The sequence below is a fragment of the Diabrotica virgifera genome, chromosome 10 (genome assembly GCF_917563875.1).
Source record: "Diabrotica virgifera virgifera chromosome 10, PGI_DIABVI_V3a".
Taxonomy (NCBI): domain Eukaryota; kingdom Metazoa; phylum Arthropoda; class Insecta; order Coleoptera; family Chrysomelidae; genus Diabrotica; species Diabrotica virgifera.
In genome coordinates, this window is record NC_065452.1 from 113,066,385 (window position 1) to 113,082,890 (window position 16,506).

Below are 16,506 nucleotides of genomic sequence, written 5' to 3' on the forward strand. Positions count from 1 at the left end.
AAACATAGAAGCACTCGAAATGAATCAAGAGGAATATCAAAGTGAACTAAAAAGAAACTAGGACCTCTACCAGTATTCAACGCTAAAGATATAAATGAAATAATACAAAAATTAAGGAATGGCATAACATCATCTGCAAAGAAGATCTGTGGTAAAAATAAAAATTCGAGAAAAACGAAACTGAAACAAATAATACTGGATTTAATGGAAGAAAGAAGAAGAACATCGAAAGAATTACCAGAGTATAAGGCTATCAACAATAAACTTAAAAAGAGCATAAGGTCAGACTTGCGGGCTTATAAAACAAAACAAATATTGCAAACCATCGAAAACAATAGAAACATGAGAGTATTGAAATCAAATTTAACTAAAGGAAAATCAAAGATAACTAAAATGAAGGGAATACGGTGACGCAAAAACTCAAATAATCAAGGAAATACAAACGTTCTATAATAATTTTTATACATCTACTATACAGAACCCCGGAACAGAAAAAAGAACAAGTCGGCTCGGAAACTCTCCCTAAAATAATTTCTTTGGAAATTAGACATGCCTTAAGGTCGCGGCAGATTATCATGCACGAATCGTTACCAGCACGTAGTGTTTAGTTTCCGAAAAATATTGATTTTATCGGTTTTAAATATGAACAATTCACACTGTCCGGAACGTATCGTATCAGACACCTCTTTGTAAAATCATGTTTTTCGGAGACTACGCTATGTTGCTGGAAACTATTCGAGCATGATAATCTGCTGCGACCTTTACAGAATATGAAAAATTAAAAAGCTCCTGGCGAGGATCGAATAACACCTCAAATTTTGAAAATGGGCGGCAACATCGTTGTAGAGGTTCTGGAAGTCTTGCTGAATAAGTGTCTAACAGAAAAAATAATGCCCAGCCTGTGGGAAAACGCCGAAATAATACTTTTACACAAAAAAGGAGACACTACTAATATAGAAAACTACAGACCAAAACTACAAACAAAGTTTGTACAAACTTATATAAATTGCTAACAATAATAATAACCAACCGCATAACACAAAAACTTGATTTATATCAACCGGTTGAACAAGCAGGATTTAGAAAAGGGTTTGGTACTAACGATCACTTACAAACCATCAGAATACTGGTAGAAAAAACCACAGAATATAGTGAACCTTTACATATGGCATTTATTGACTTTCACAAGGCTTTCGATAGTATTGAAACTTGGTCCTTTTTGTCAGTTCGAATAGACTAACGGTATACTACACTCATTAAAAACATTTATGAACAGCCCACATTCCACATAAAAATCAATGAAGACGAAAAAACTGAAAAAAATGCTCCTTGGTAAAGGTATTAGACAAGGTGATACTATTTCACCAAAGCTTTTTACCTTAGCATTGGAAAATGTATTCAAACAGCTCGACTGGGAGGAAAAAGGTCTAAACATTGATGGTGTACGTTTGAGTCATTTGAGGTTTGCGGACGACCGACGACATAGTATTATTTAGTACAGATATCAAGGAACTGGAGCAAATGCTGACGGAATTAAACCAAGAGTCAAATAAAATAGGTCTCAAAATAAACCTTCAGAAAGCAAAAATAATGAGTAATTTACAAACTAATCTTGTTATTGGCAACGTCAGTCTTGAAAATGTACAACATGATATATGTTGGACGACATACCATTAAAATCGGCAAAGAAAACCAAATAGCCGAAATAAAAAGGCTCATACAATTGTTTTGGGTAGCTTTCGGCAAGCTAAGCTTTATCTTTAAGAATAAAGATATACCAATGTGTCTAAACCGTAGAGTTTGTGAAAAATGTATCTTGCCTGTAACTACACATGGACTGGAGACCATGGACTTTACAAATAAAACCTTAGAGTAGCTCAGTACAACCCAAAAAGCGATGGAGAGGGATATGCTAGGGACTAGTTTGAGAGACAGGATTCGAAATATCGACATTCGTGAAAGAATAAAGATTACTGATGTCGCAGAACGTATAGCAAGGTTCAAGTGGCAATGGGTCGGACATGTTGCCCGAGAAACTGGAGACCAAGACAGAACAGGCGAGGAGTAGGCAGACCGCAGAAGAGGTGGGCAGATGATATTAAACAAGTCGCGGGCAAGCAGTGGATGAGAATTGCCAAGAGTAGAAATTGATGGTAGCAAATGGAAGAGGCATATGTCCAGCAGTGGACGAACACAGGCTGAAGAAGAAGAAGACGAGTCGATAGAGTCAAAATGTATCAAGCAATGGAACATTTGATCAATTTACAGATCAACTTACGGTTTCAAAAGGCTTGAGACAGGGAGATCCTTTATCCACCACATTATTCAACTGAGTGTTAGAAACTGTAATGAGAAAATGCAGCATGAAGGTGGAAGAAACAATCATGAACAATGACCACCAGTGCTTGGCATTTGCTGATGATCTAACGATCCCAGCAAGAACCACGAGAGAATTAAGAAATGTTGTGAAGAAAATTATTGAAAAAGCACAGAAATTCGGATTGGTGCTAAATGAAGACAAAACCAAGTATATGATCATGTGAGGAGAGAAGAAAAAAGAAAACCTTAGAAGAAGAACACCTGGATGTAGTAATCGATGAAAATGGAAAAGAGAAATGGGAGCTCGATGTGAGAATATCAAAAAGGAATAAAAAATTAGGGAGATTAAGAGCCCAAATGAACTCAAAATACGTTTATAGACAAGGCAAACTCCCAATATATAACACAGTAATTATATATACAATAACATATGCCTGCCACGCATGATCATTAAAAAGGTAGGAAGAGGATACTCGGGAAAGATGAGGAAGGAAAATATTGAGACGCGTATTCGGAGGACGGAAGACAGGAGACGGGTGGGAGAGGAGAAGTAATAACGAAGAGAGCGGTATCTACGTTAATGGTAGCCAGACGTACTCATGGAAAAATGTGGGGTTTGAGACCAGACATGGTATATTGGACTTATAACATGGTGGTAAAACCCACAATTACATATGCATCAGTGGTATGGTGGCCAAAAGTGCAGCAAAAAAGTGCCATCATCAAATTAAGCAAGATGCAAAGACTTGCTTGTCTCGGGATCACGGGGGCTATGAGGGGCACACCTACGGCAGCTATGGAGGCACTACTGGATCTCCCTCCTTTACATATAACAATAAGAGGTGAGGCAAGAATGGGCTATTATAGACTGCGAGAAAACCTGAGCAACGTACCAGTTAAATCAGGACATAGTAAAATAACGAATGAAATTAATGATGCCGAATGGATGATGATTTCTGACCATATGACATCAAGATATATGCCTGAAGTACCTTTTCAAGTGGACATTTGCCCACGAGACGAATGGGACAGAGGAAACTCTCGACACAAACTGCAGGATTGCACCTGGTATACGGACGGGTCTAAAACTGCAGACGGTTCGGGCGCAGGGATATTCTATAGTGGTGGAAATTTCAACATTTCTATTCCACTGGGGGAATGTACCTCCGTATTTCAGGCAGAGATTTTTGCAATCTTGCAGTGTGCAAGAGAAAACAACCTGAGGGCATTCGAACTGCAGCGGGTTAACATATGCACAGATAGCCAAGCAGCCATTGGAGCTCTTATAAGCCCTAAGATGAACTCTAGGCTGGTGTGGGAATATCGACAAGAACTTGATAGACTGGCACAACATAACAGTGTTATACTGGTATGGGTTCCAGGTCATCGGGGCATATACGGCAATTAAAGAGCTGATGCACTTGCCAAGAGAGCATCAGCTACAAAATACCTGGGTCCAGAGCCGGCCGTGGGAGTGCCAAAAAGCACCGTCCGCGAACGAAAAAAAGCCTGGATCCGAAGCCAACACAACTCACACTGGGAGAGTGTACCCGGTCAAACACATGGTAAGATGTATATCGCACGGACATGTGCTAGTAGAGCTGAGTTATTGCTGAAAACAAGCAGGAATCAGCTCAGAGTCATAACAGGGTTTCCTCACTGAACATGCGCCAGTTAAGGGTCACCTACATACAATGGGGCTGTTTCATGGAGACTTGAGCTGCAGACTCTTTAACAGAGAACCTGAAACAGTCAACCATATCTTGCATGACTGTGAGGCATTGGATCGGAGGCGGCAAACACTTTTCGGAGACATCGAAATGACTCCAAATTTATATGGCACCCACCCACTAGACCTGTACACTGTACAAGCTGGTACAGGGTTCCAGAATTCTGGAATGGGTTTCATAAACAATGGAAGATGTACAATAAGCCAAGTGGCTGCAGTACAACCGGTTCAAAACAGACGGCTTCCAGGGAAAAAAACATATGCCTGCCACGCATGATCATTAAAAAGGTAGGAAGAGGATACTCGGGAAAGATGAGGAAGGAAAATATTGAGACGCGTATTCGGAGGACGGAAGACAGAAGACGGGTGGGAGAGGAGAACTAACAACGAATTAATGGCTTTGTATAAAGACCCTACCATCACCAGGTTCGTCAATCCCAGGCACTCGTCTGTTTCTCTCTGCTGTCGATACGGCTCTACTCACAACAACTTCACAATACAATCCACCACTCATCCACAGAAGAGCCCAGGCTCTGTTAAACGCGGTTGAGGAATGTTGTTGTAAGTGGAGAGTTACGCTGAATGCGAATAAAACAACAACACTTTTGTTTCGCGCCCCCACTGTGTCGCAAAAAATCATAAGAAATGAAGACCACCAATACCCTTTGAGATTGATGGGAGAAAGGCTCGTGCTCAACCCGACTGCGACCTATTTTGGAGTACTGTTTACCAGGACTCTCAGCTGGGATGCATATCTAAAGGCAACTTTAGATAGGGTAAGAAATAGAGCCAGACTTCTCAACCCTCTCTCAGGGAGAATTGGCAAGACACACACGAAAACTCTCATCCACACTTACAAGACCTATATTCGTCCCGTCATTGAGTACAAATCAGGCCTCTATTGTCTATTCAATAGAACAAAAAAAGAGAGGTTGTTGCGAGTGAAACGTAGAATCCTGCGGAGGGTAAACTACGAGCACTGGCGATTCCCCTCAAATGAAATCCATAACCTTTCTAATATCTCCACAATTATCGAGAGAATTAACTCTCTAAATAGGAACTTCACATCTAAAGTAATCAACGGCCCCCTCTCTGACACATTTCTCTTCTTCTTCTTCTTATGCAATCCACTAATGGATGTTCGCGATCACGTTTGACCATTTTTCTCTATCCCTTTCAGTATGTATTAGGTCTCCTATGTTTTTTAGTCCTGTCCATTGTTTGACATTACGGAGCCATGACATTTTCTTCCTGCCCACTCCCCTTCTTCCTTCGATCTTTCCTTCAATTAAGGTTTGCAGAAACTGGTATCTTTCATTTCTAATTAGGTGCCCAAGGTATGCCGTTTTTCTCTGTTTAATTGTGCATAGCAGTTGTCGTTCTGTACCAATTCTTTTCAGGATTTCTTCATTTGCTATTCTTGCGATCCAGGGAGCTTTAAGGATTCGTCGATAGATCCACATCTCAAATGCCTCTAGCTTATTCATTGTGTTTATTTTTAATGTCCATCCGTCCATTCCATATAGGAGCACCGACCATATATAGCATTTTGTGAATCCTAGTCTTAGGTTTAGGTCAAAGTCAGAGTTCGTAAAGACGTTTTTGAATTTCATAAATGCACTTCTGGCCCTTTCTATCCGACATTTAATTTCCATATCTGACATCCAGTCTTCACATAGCCAGGTTCCCAGGTACTTAAACTTTCTTACGCTCTCTACATCTTGGTTGTTATATGCTAGTCTTGCATTTTGATGTTGATATAATTGACGGCTGATTATAAGCAACTTCGTCTTTTTATGTTAATGCTAAGTCCCATGTTCTCGCTATGCTCTTCAATTTTATTAAGAAGTTTTGGAGGTCTTCTATATTGTCTGCTATTAAGACCGAGGCATCCGCATATCGTATATTATTGACCCAGGTACAATTTACTTTGATGCCGCTTTCGCATTCCTCAAGAGCTTCCTGCAAGATACATTCTGAATATAAATTGAACAGTAGTGGGGAGAGAATGCATCCCTCTCTTACACCTCTGAGAATTTTTTGAGCTTGCGTTGTTTCATTATCCACCTTGACGACAGCTGTTTGATTCCAGTAAAGAGCTTCTATGCAACGAATGTCTTTTTGATCTATGTCAAGTTGTTTTAGTATATGTACGAGTTTATGATGTTGTACTCGATCGAAGGCTTTTTCGTAATCTATAAAGCACATCATTACATCTTTCCTTTGATCGTAGCAGTTCTGAGCTAGCACTTGTCTGACACACAACAATCTCTAAAATGTTTCTGTTCTTCTCTCGGCCACGTATTCTGCCACCGAAAGCCCAAACGGAAAAAGCTTCACCCACCGTCTGCTCTAATGCAAACATGCATTGACGAACTCCCGACAGAATACGAAGAAATACTTGAGGCTGCCCCGTTAGCCTACCTTACCCTCCTCATCTAACTCCTCTTCCCTTCCCCGAACAGGGAGAAGTTGTTTTTTTGCGGTTTCCTAACTTCATTGCACAATTATACCTGTTCATCCTAAGAAAATAGCCGCAACTTTTATCTACCACTTAAACGCTCACTGTCCACGCAATATCCAAAACCACCTCCTGACCGCCAGCGCGTAGTGCAGGCTTACCTGTCCATTGTACAATGGTTTCTAGGGAGCTTGGTCGAGGGCAAAGCACGGACAGTACACACACATGTCAATGGAACCAACACCAATTCCATCAAACTTTCTTCTCTGATATCTGATAGTCGGCTGAACCACCACCGTCCGACAACACATAGGCCTCACCACACCTTGCCCCGGTGTTTTTTTTTCGGACTGTTTGCTTTTTCTGCCATATTCAACGCATACCCTGAAGAGGACAAAATCCTAAACAGGGACAACTCAATGAAATCCTTCCAAATAATGTAATCCTTTATCCTCCCACCAAACCTACACTAGTTTTTAATAAAAATCTTAATCTTTACATTATTTGCATCTATAGATCACCTGACTCTTCCGTGGAACTATTTTTTCAGAACCTGCTAAATTTGTTAGATGACTTGCCTCACAAAAGCAGAAAAATTCTATGCGGAGACTTCAACATAAATTATGCTGCTGCTTGTGCTACCCAAATGTTCTTGGTCAACATATTTGAATCATATGGTCTCTCAATGCACGTTAATTCTCCTACAAGGATTACAAAAACTACATCTACCATAATTGATTATATTGTCTCCGATTTCTCACCCCTTGATGTTTGCTCTACAGTTCTTAATGCGGAACTATCGGATCATGAAGCAGTATATACGAAATTTAACATCTTCAGCAAACCCTCCTCGAAAACCCGACGTTTAGGTAGGATTTTTTCCGCTCGGAATTTTCATAAATTTCAAAATTGTTTAACTTCTGACTGGCATTTTCCTTCTACGGACGTGGACTATAATTTCAGTGATTTTTTGGAGAAGCTTGTCTGTATCTTCAATAAGGCATTTCCTTTAATTACGATTAAGCCAAAACGTCGCAAACCCTGGACTACCAAAGGTATCCGCATATCAGCAAAAAATATGCGTTCACTACTTTATATCAAGAAATTTACTACCAACGTCGCTGTCACTCAATATATCACCAATTACAGAGTCACATACCTAAAACTTATCAAATCAGCTAAAAAAGCCTACTATCAAAATCGTCTGGGAAGCTCCAAAAGTGTTGCAAAAGAAACTTGGTCCATAATAAACGATCTTCGAAATAAAACCCACGCAGCTCAAACATTTGCTCTTCCAAACCCTGAAAATCTAAACGAATACTCCATTAACGTGAGTAAAAATATAACATCAACTATTCAGTCTCAACAAGATCCCACTTCCTATCTCCCTAATTCAGAAATTGTCTCGAATTCATTCTTCATAAGACCAATCTATAAATCTGAATTAATCCAAACGATCAATAGTATCAAAAGCAAATCATCTTGTAGAACTGATGGACTATCCATAAAAATCTTCTCAAATCTCACAGATAATGTGTTAGAACTCCTCGTGTCACTAATTCCACGGTAAATTTCCAGAGTGCCTAAAGACAGCCATTATTATTTCTCTTCATAAAGGTGGCGAAAAATCTAATGCCTGCAACTATAGACCTATTGCCCTACTACCGGTACTCTCCAAAATTATTGAGAGGCTCATAAAAACCCGACTTATGTCCTTTCTCTTTGATAACAATATTTTATCACAAAATCAGTTCGGCTTCTTAACTAATAAATGTACAACTGATGCCATGTTTTCTGTACTGCACGAGGTTTACCAAGCACTAAACAATAATCTTTATACTACCACTGTTTTCTGTGACTATTCCAAAGCTTTTAATTGTGTAAATCACAACATTTTGATTAAAAAACTTAATTACTATGGAATTCGAGGTATTCCTTTGAATTGGTTCAAATCTTACTTAGATAATAGGAAACAATTGGTTAGAGCAAATGATACTGACTCTAGTCTCAAAAACATTATATGTGGAGTACCACAAGGTTCAGTATTGGGTCCTCTACTTTTCCTGATCTTTATAAATGACATCACTAATTTAAAAATCGATGGAAAAATTTTTCTTTTTGCTGATGATACCAGTATCACTTGGAGCAACTCAACTATTGCAACTCTTTATGCAACTATAACTTCTGATCTTCTTACGATAAAAACCTGGTCTGACTCTAATTTACTCTCCTTTAACGTGGATAGAACGGTAGCATTATCATATAAAGGTGCTCTTAAACCCCTGCTTGTGAATAGCAGCCAGATCTCTACCGTTGATTCTGTAAAATTTCTTGGTATTCTTTTAGACAGCAACCTCAAATGGTCTCTTCATATCGATTTGTTAAGTAAGAAACTCGCCTCGGCCTGCTATGCCATAAGATCTGTTTCGAAGGAACTCAATTTAGCATCTTCTAAAATAACATATTTTTCTTTATTCGAGTCTCATCTTCGATATGGTCTTTCTTTTTGGGGGTCTAGTACAGCTGCCCAATTTGATGTTATTTTCAAATTACAAAAAAGAGCAATAAGATATCTGTTTGGCCTCAGAAAAACAACCCATTGCAGAAGTTACTTTAAAGATCACGAAATTTTAACTCTTCCATCTTTGTATATTTTAGAAACTGTTTGCTTAATTCGTAAACACATGCATGTCTTTTCAGCAAGGCCTCATCATGACTACTCCACCAGAAATTCAACTTTTGATGTCTATTTACCGATCCCGTCTTCTGAGTTAGTAAAGAAATCTATACTATATTCCGCAAAAAAACTATACAACCATCTCCCTTTACAACTCAAATCTGCAACATCCTTTCTCAAGTTCAGTAAAATGACAAAAGCTCATTTATCTAAAAGACCATATTATTCAGTAGAAGAGTTTCTTAATGACTAACTAAGAAATCACGGTAATGTACAAGTAACGTATTTATATATATTTGGGTGTCACATAGAGCAGCTTAAATTTATTAGTTCCTTTGTTTGTGTTTTATTATATTATGTTATATGTTCAATTTTGCAATTTATAGTAATTTTGCAATATATTGGTTTTTGTTTTTTTACTTCACTTTTTTAACTTTTTTATATTTTTTTTATTGACGATTTATCTAATTTTATAAAATTGTATTTGTTATTGTTATGTATATCTTTTTCGTGACTCTATGTTAAGCTTTGTCCATAAAATTGTATAATTTTTAGTGACAATAAAGCATAAAAAAAAAGTTCAGTTCAGGTTCGTCGTGTCACAAAGAATCAGATGGTTGGAACATTTAGAAAGAATGGCAGTGAAAAGAATGCCTAAACTAGTTATGACCAGAAAACTAATCGCTCCCAAAAGAAGAAGTAGACTCAGATCGATGTGGATTAATAAAATGAAGGAATACCTTAAATACGTGAAGTTGAGGGACTGGAAAAAAGCACAGAATAGAAGTGAATGGAGAAATATTGTTCATCAAGTCCTTCAAAGTAGTTAAGAATTTTGTATACAGGGTGTTTCATTAAGAATTGTCCACATTCTAACTGGAGAAAACTTAGCACAAGATACGAGGATTTAACCTAAAACACTTAAATAAAATGTGGCTCCTTACCAAGATACAGAGTGTTTTATTACAAATATTCTAAAAGTATTTTAGCCCATTGTTTTAACACCTTCCACTATTTTTGTTCAAACTTGACACATAGTTTACACATGTTTGAATACTTTACCTAGTGTTAAAATATAGTTTTTCGCTGTTACCAGAGGCATGCTGTATGAATATAAACATAATTTTCCCCCTTTTCCCTCTCACAATCGGCGCCACTGTCGTAATAATAGTTTTAGCTTGTTTTTTTGATTCCTTGTTACTTTCTACGTAAATATCATCCTTTTGTCGCAATGCGATAGAGTAAGTAGTTTTCGAGTTATTTGCGTTTAAAGGTAATGGATTCAATAAAATTACCTATTAATTTTAAACGCATCTCATTGAACGTGCGTTGTTTAAAATACATAATCTTATAGATTCCATTACCATTAAACGCAAATAACTCGAAAACTACCTACTCTATCGCACTGAGACAAAAGTATGACATTTACGTAGAAAGTAACAAAGAATAAAAAAACATGCTGAAATTATTATTACGACAGGGGCGTTGATTTTGAGGGGGAAAGGGGACAAATTAAATATATATCCCTACAGCACGCCTCTGGTAACAACGAAAAACTATCTTTAAACACTAGTTTACGTATCCTAACATGTATAAACTGTTTGTCAAGTTTGAACAAAAAACATCGGAAGGTGTTAAAACAATGGGCTAAAATCCTTTTAGAATATTTGTAATAAAATACTCTGTATCTCGGTAAGGAGGCACATGTTATTTAAGTGTTTAAGGTTAACGTATTTTGTGCTAAGATTTCTCCAGTTACTATTTGGACAATTCTTAATGAAACACCCTGTATACCTACTTAACTTTGAGTTTTGTTTAAAATAATTGTTTGTAATTTTGTTTTATAAAAATGCCCTATGTCAACGACCAGTTGTGTGTATAAATAAATAATATAAATACATAAGTGAAACATAGAAACTACTATTTGCTTTATTAATCTTTTGTTGCCTTGTATTTTCCACTATATGTAGATGTGTTGTATTAATAAATAACATTTTCTATAGAAAATGCATAATCAAACTAAAGATGGCAAATTTGCAAAATTTAAATATTTTGTTGAATTCTGTGGAACTTTTCTGTAGTTTGACCGATATTATTTTGCGAAAACAAGCACTGTACCCGTGCGAAATCGTCATGTGAATTATATTGGTATCCCTAGAGGCAATCCGCACAGATGACAGTAGTGACACAAAAATGTCTTCTCTTTATTGATCGATAGAACAAACGCTGCAGTAGTGTGCAGAGTCGGGTTCTTTGACTTTTTTTCTTGTCTTTTCTTGTGTTTTAGACCTTAATTATTCAGTTTTTTGTTTAAGTTCGTTCACCTAATATCTGTGTTATCCGGTAAATTAAAAATATTTTAATAATTTCTAAAAATAAGCAGTGTATCCTTAAAAAAGTTCTTAAAAAACGTGCGTCTTACATGTGATTGTTAGAAAGTTTTTGAGCCGGTCCTGTGCTTTTGTCTTAATATGGCAGCTATCATTGTTATATTATTTTTAAAATGAATATAATATATAATTATTTTTATGCCAGGAACGGATTCAAGGGGTCCCAATTAGCTCCAAAACAATCAAATAGGAATTTCCCAAATGAAGTTTTTGTTGAATAGTAAGTTGGTGCGAAATATTAAAGTTGGTAGTCCATGCCAAATTTAAATATTGAATTGATACAAACTAACTTTTTGAATCCCCTTTCTACAAAAATAATTTGATACTTGACATAAAATAATTTTATATAATTGATGGATTCGACCGTTACTTGATGGAAGTTCATTTTATCTCACAATAAAACACTGAAAAACGTTTGTTTTCTATACTTCCACAAAATTTATTACAACTATGTTATTACTACAGCTGTTTCGGCAAATCACTTGAGAAAGGCACTTTGCCGAAACAGCTGTAGTAATAACATAGTTGTAATAAATTTTGTGGAAGTATAGAAAACAAACGTTTTTCAGTGTTTTATTGTGAAATAATTTTATCCTTTAGAAACCAACCAATATGGTGAAATTTTGTATAAAATGTAATATAATGCGAGGCATAAGTTAGGGATATAGCTAAAAATTAAATAAACAATAATTCAAAAAATTGTACCCCACTGTATAAACGATATGGCTTATTTACATCAACAATTGACACTGGCTTTTTGTTTTAAGTTTTTTATGTAAAGAAATAAATAATTAAAATAAAATATCAACGAGTTTTTCAACGAGTCCATGTTTTAATTTTACTGCAATAAACGAAGTTCCAACTGATTTAGTTAGTATTAATAATTTAATAATATGCTTCGTCATAACTTTAGTCAATTAGGGCGAATCAACGAATAGTCTAGTCGCAACAAAGGGGGTCCCGTGGGAAATTCTAGCTCGCCGTGATTTGATGGTGGTATTATAGGTTTTTTGGGTCGCTGAATCCAATGGAAGTGGTCTGAAAGCCCAAATATTACCCGTTTAATTGTTATTAATAAATGATGGTAAAATTAGGTATTTTTCAGGAATTATTAGAAGCGCTGTAAATAAATTGATAGTGTTAAGCTCTTCTCTGGTGTATTTTTGGTAGCTGAAACTCACCCTCAGGGTAAAATCACACATCGGTACAATATAACTTGTTTTGTTTGATATGTTAGCTACGTCGTTGCCAAATTTCAAGTCATTCCAAGAGGTTTTTTAAATTTAGAGCAAAAACCTTGAGTAAACGTACTATAAACCGTTATTTTTGCAATAATTTATTAATAACAAAGTCAGAACGTGGCTTAAGCTATCACGACTAGTGGCAATCGATTAAGCGTATAAAAATATTATGAAAAAGACTACAAACTTGCTGTAGATAGCGCATTATTTCGAGCTTTTCGGCGAATAAACAATTATTTTGTTATTAACAAAATAAGAACATATTTTGAGTAATCGCGACTATATAGTCGCATTCGATTCAGCGACCAAAAATACACCAGAGAAGACCTTAACACTATTAATTTATTTACAGGGCTTCTAATAATTCCTGAAAAATACCTAATTTTACAATATTTTGTTAATAACAATTAAACGCACCATATTTGGGCTTCCAGACCACGTCCATTGGATTCAGCGACCCAAAAAACCTATAATACCACCATCAAATCACGGCGAGCTAGAATTTCCCACGGGACCCCCTATGTTGCGACTAGACTAGAAGCACAAAAAGCCCAAAATCTAGGAATTTTGTGCAGTAAGATGAATCGTCATGTAACTTTTTGCATTCGATTTTAGAGAGTGTCAGGAAATATTGTGAACTAAGTTGATCCCCGGGAGATGAAAATTGCATTGTGCATAAGAAACATGTATTTTTAATGTACATCTCGAAGAGATGGAAAATGAAAAATTTAGAACTCGGGAAATATTGACGGAAATGAGTTCAATTTTTATACTCAGGGGTTTTGTGGGTCGTTGAACACAAATTTCATAATGGCAATAGTCTCCGAGGTACGTTGTGTCCAGGGCGGTACTCGTCGCCTGCAGGTTTGTGTTATATTCTTTCAAAATCAGTCAATAAACATTATCGTTGGTTTTGGGGGTCGCTGAATATGCATATTTCATTACTAAACTTTGTCAAAATAATCTTTTATAGTAGGTATATCTAAAAAAAAATTATCCAAAATTTTTTTTTTAAATTTTGGCACTTTTAAAGCAGTTCGTAGCATGGATGAAATACCAGGTGATATACAGGGTGTTTCAAAAAAAGGTAACCCCGTCTCTAGGGTAGGTAAAAAACTGAAAAATAATTGGGGTTTGCTTAGTAAAAAATTTTTGTAACGCCATCCGTTTTCAAGATACAGGGCGTTGAAGAAAACAAATTTTTACGCATTTTTTACGATTTTGCCGAAACTACTGGCAACATTGTAATGAAATTTTATACGAATATGTTTTGGAAGCTGATACATCCCATGAATTTGTTTTTATATCTGATTCTCACAGAGGGCGCTAGTTACACGGATCGTACTAAGTATTAGTCAATATAACTTTTTTAAGAGTATAATTATTAATCAAAATTTCAAGTAAACTTAAACATCATTCAATTTTACACGAAAAAGGTACTCTTGGTAAAACTCGATACTGTGTACCGTTTTCGGAATATTTTGATTTGAAAATTATGAAGTAATAATTGATGCTGGTATTAATGATAAAGTTCTAATAGGTATACCTCTATTTTCTTCAAGTGTGCCATGGAAATCTGACATTTATTGATTGTTATGACGATAAATCAACAATAATTAGAGTTTTAAAACCTTGTTTCAATATTTCAATTTTCAAAAATGCATAAATTTTTTTTTCTTCAACGCCTTGTATCTTGAAAACGGATGGCGTTGCAAAAAATTTTTACTAAGCAAACCCCAATTATTTTTCAGTTTTCTACCTACCCTAGAGACGGGGTTACCTTTTTTTGAAACACCCTGTATAGGGTGAGGCAGATAAAGGGCCTATTAGAAATATCTCGAGAACTAAAGATAAGAGAACCATGAAAATTGGGATACAGGGGTTTTGAGGTATGAACTATTTAATGAAAATATTTTGGTCTCTTTGCTACTTCCGGTTATACCGGAAGTTGATTGTAACTTCGTTTTTTTAAATAGGACACCCTGTATATTTTTACATTTTTGGATACTGCTCGATGTCTTGTTTCCTAAAATAGGGGGTTTTGTAATATTATACAGGGTAATTTAAAATATAATTACGGTTTTTTATAAATTTTGTATCAAACTTCACACCCTGTAGAATTGTACTGATTTGATATCAAAAACTCCATTTATGTTTAGGTGATTTTTAATATAGTCTATTATTACCAAAAATTAATAATTCAGCGAAATGTTTAATTTTGGTATACAGGGTTGGTCGAAACTCGGAATGAGTATTTTCTGAGTTTTTTTTAAATAGAACACCCTGTATTTTTGTATTGTAATGAAATAATATTTTATAGTACTTTTTATTTCTTAAGCATTCCCTATACCTAACTGCTTTAATTTGTAAGTTATTTGTAGTTCTTTAAGACAAACATTAATTGCAACAAAAATTACGTGAAATTTTATTAAGTTTGCCTTGAAAATATTAAATTATAAATTTTTTTTTGAAAATAAATACATGTTAATCTAGAATGATCCTTAATTTATTATAATTGGATGAGATACCAAAATGCCTACGTTGTTAAGATTGTTGGTGCATAAAATATTAATAAAAACAAACCATATTCTAACCAGTTGGCTATGGCTTTGACACTAAACTTGATTAAACATTAGACATTACATTATTTTTATAGTTCCATTTGCTTTGTTACCATTACTAATATAAATTTTTGTAACGGAGAACTGATTAGTAAAGTTTTTGTTCTAGGAGAGTATAACAAAAATGTACTACTAGCAATAAGAATTTATCATCTGCAACTCCCTGATAGACGACAACCAAGAAGAGAAACTTTTCAAAGTTTACTAGAATAGTTTCGACGTACTAGGCACTTAGATTACGAGAACGTTCATATTAATATGCAGATTCTCAGTGACACTAATCTTTAATTCATCATAATATCATTTACAATAGTTTTTGTTCGATCAGATTTCTTGTAATCTATATGTCCAGTTCGTTGAAACCGCTCTAGTAAATTTTGAAAAGTTTCTCTTTTTGGTTGTCATCTATCATGGGATTGCTGATGATAAATTCTTATTGCTAGTAGCACATTTTTATTTGTTATACTCTCCTAGAACAAAAAAACATCTGAATCAGTTCCTCATTAGAAAAATTCATATTAAGTAGTAATGGCAGCAAAGCAACTGGAACTTCAAAAATAGTAGAATGTTTAAGCAAAACAAATGTTTAAGCATATTTAGTGTCAAAGTCATAGCCAACTAGATAGAACATTGTATTTTTTTATTGATATTAAACACACCAACAATCTTAACTACGTAGGTATTTTAATATATCAACCAGTATTAATAAATTAAGGGTCAGTCGTGATAAATATGTGTTTATTTTCAAAAAAAAAAAAAAAATATAATTTAATATTTTCAAGGCAAACTTAAAAAAATTTCACGTAATTTTTGTTGCAATTAATGTTTGTCTTAAAGAACTAAGAATAACTTACAAATTAAAGCAGTTAGGTATAGGGAATGCTTAAGAAATAAAAAAGCACTATAAAATATTATTTCATTAAAATACAAAAATACAGGGTGTTCCATTTAAGAAAACTCAGAAAATACTCATTCCGAGTTTCGACCAACCCTGTATACTAAAATTAAACATTTCGCTATATTATTAATTTTTGATAATAATAGACTATATTGAAAATCACTTGAACA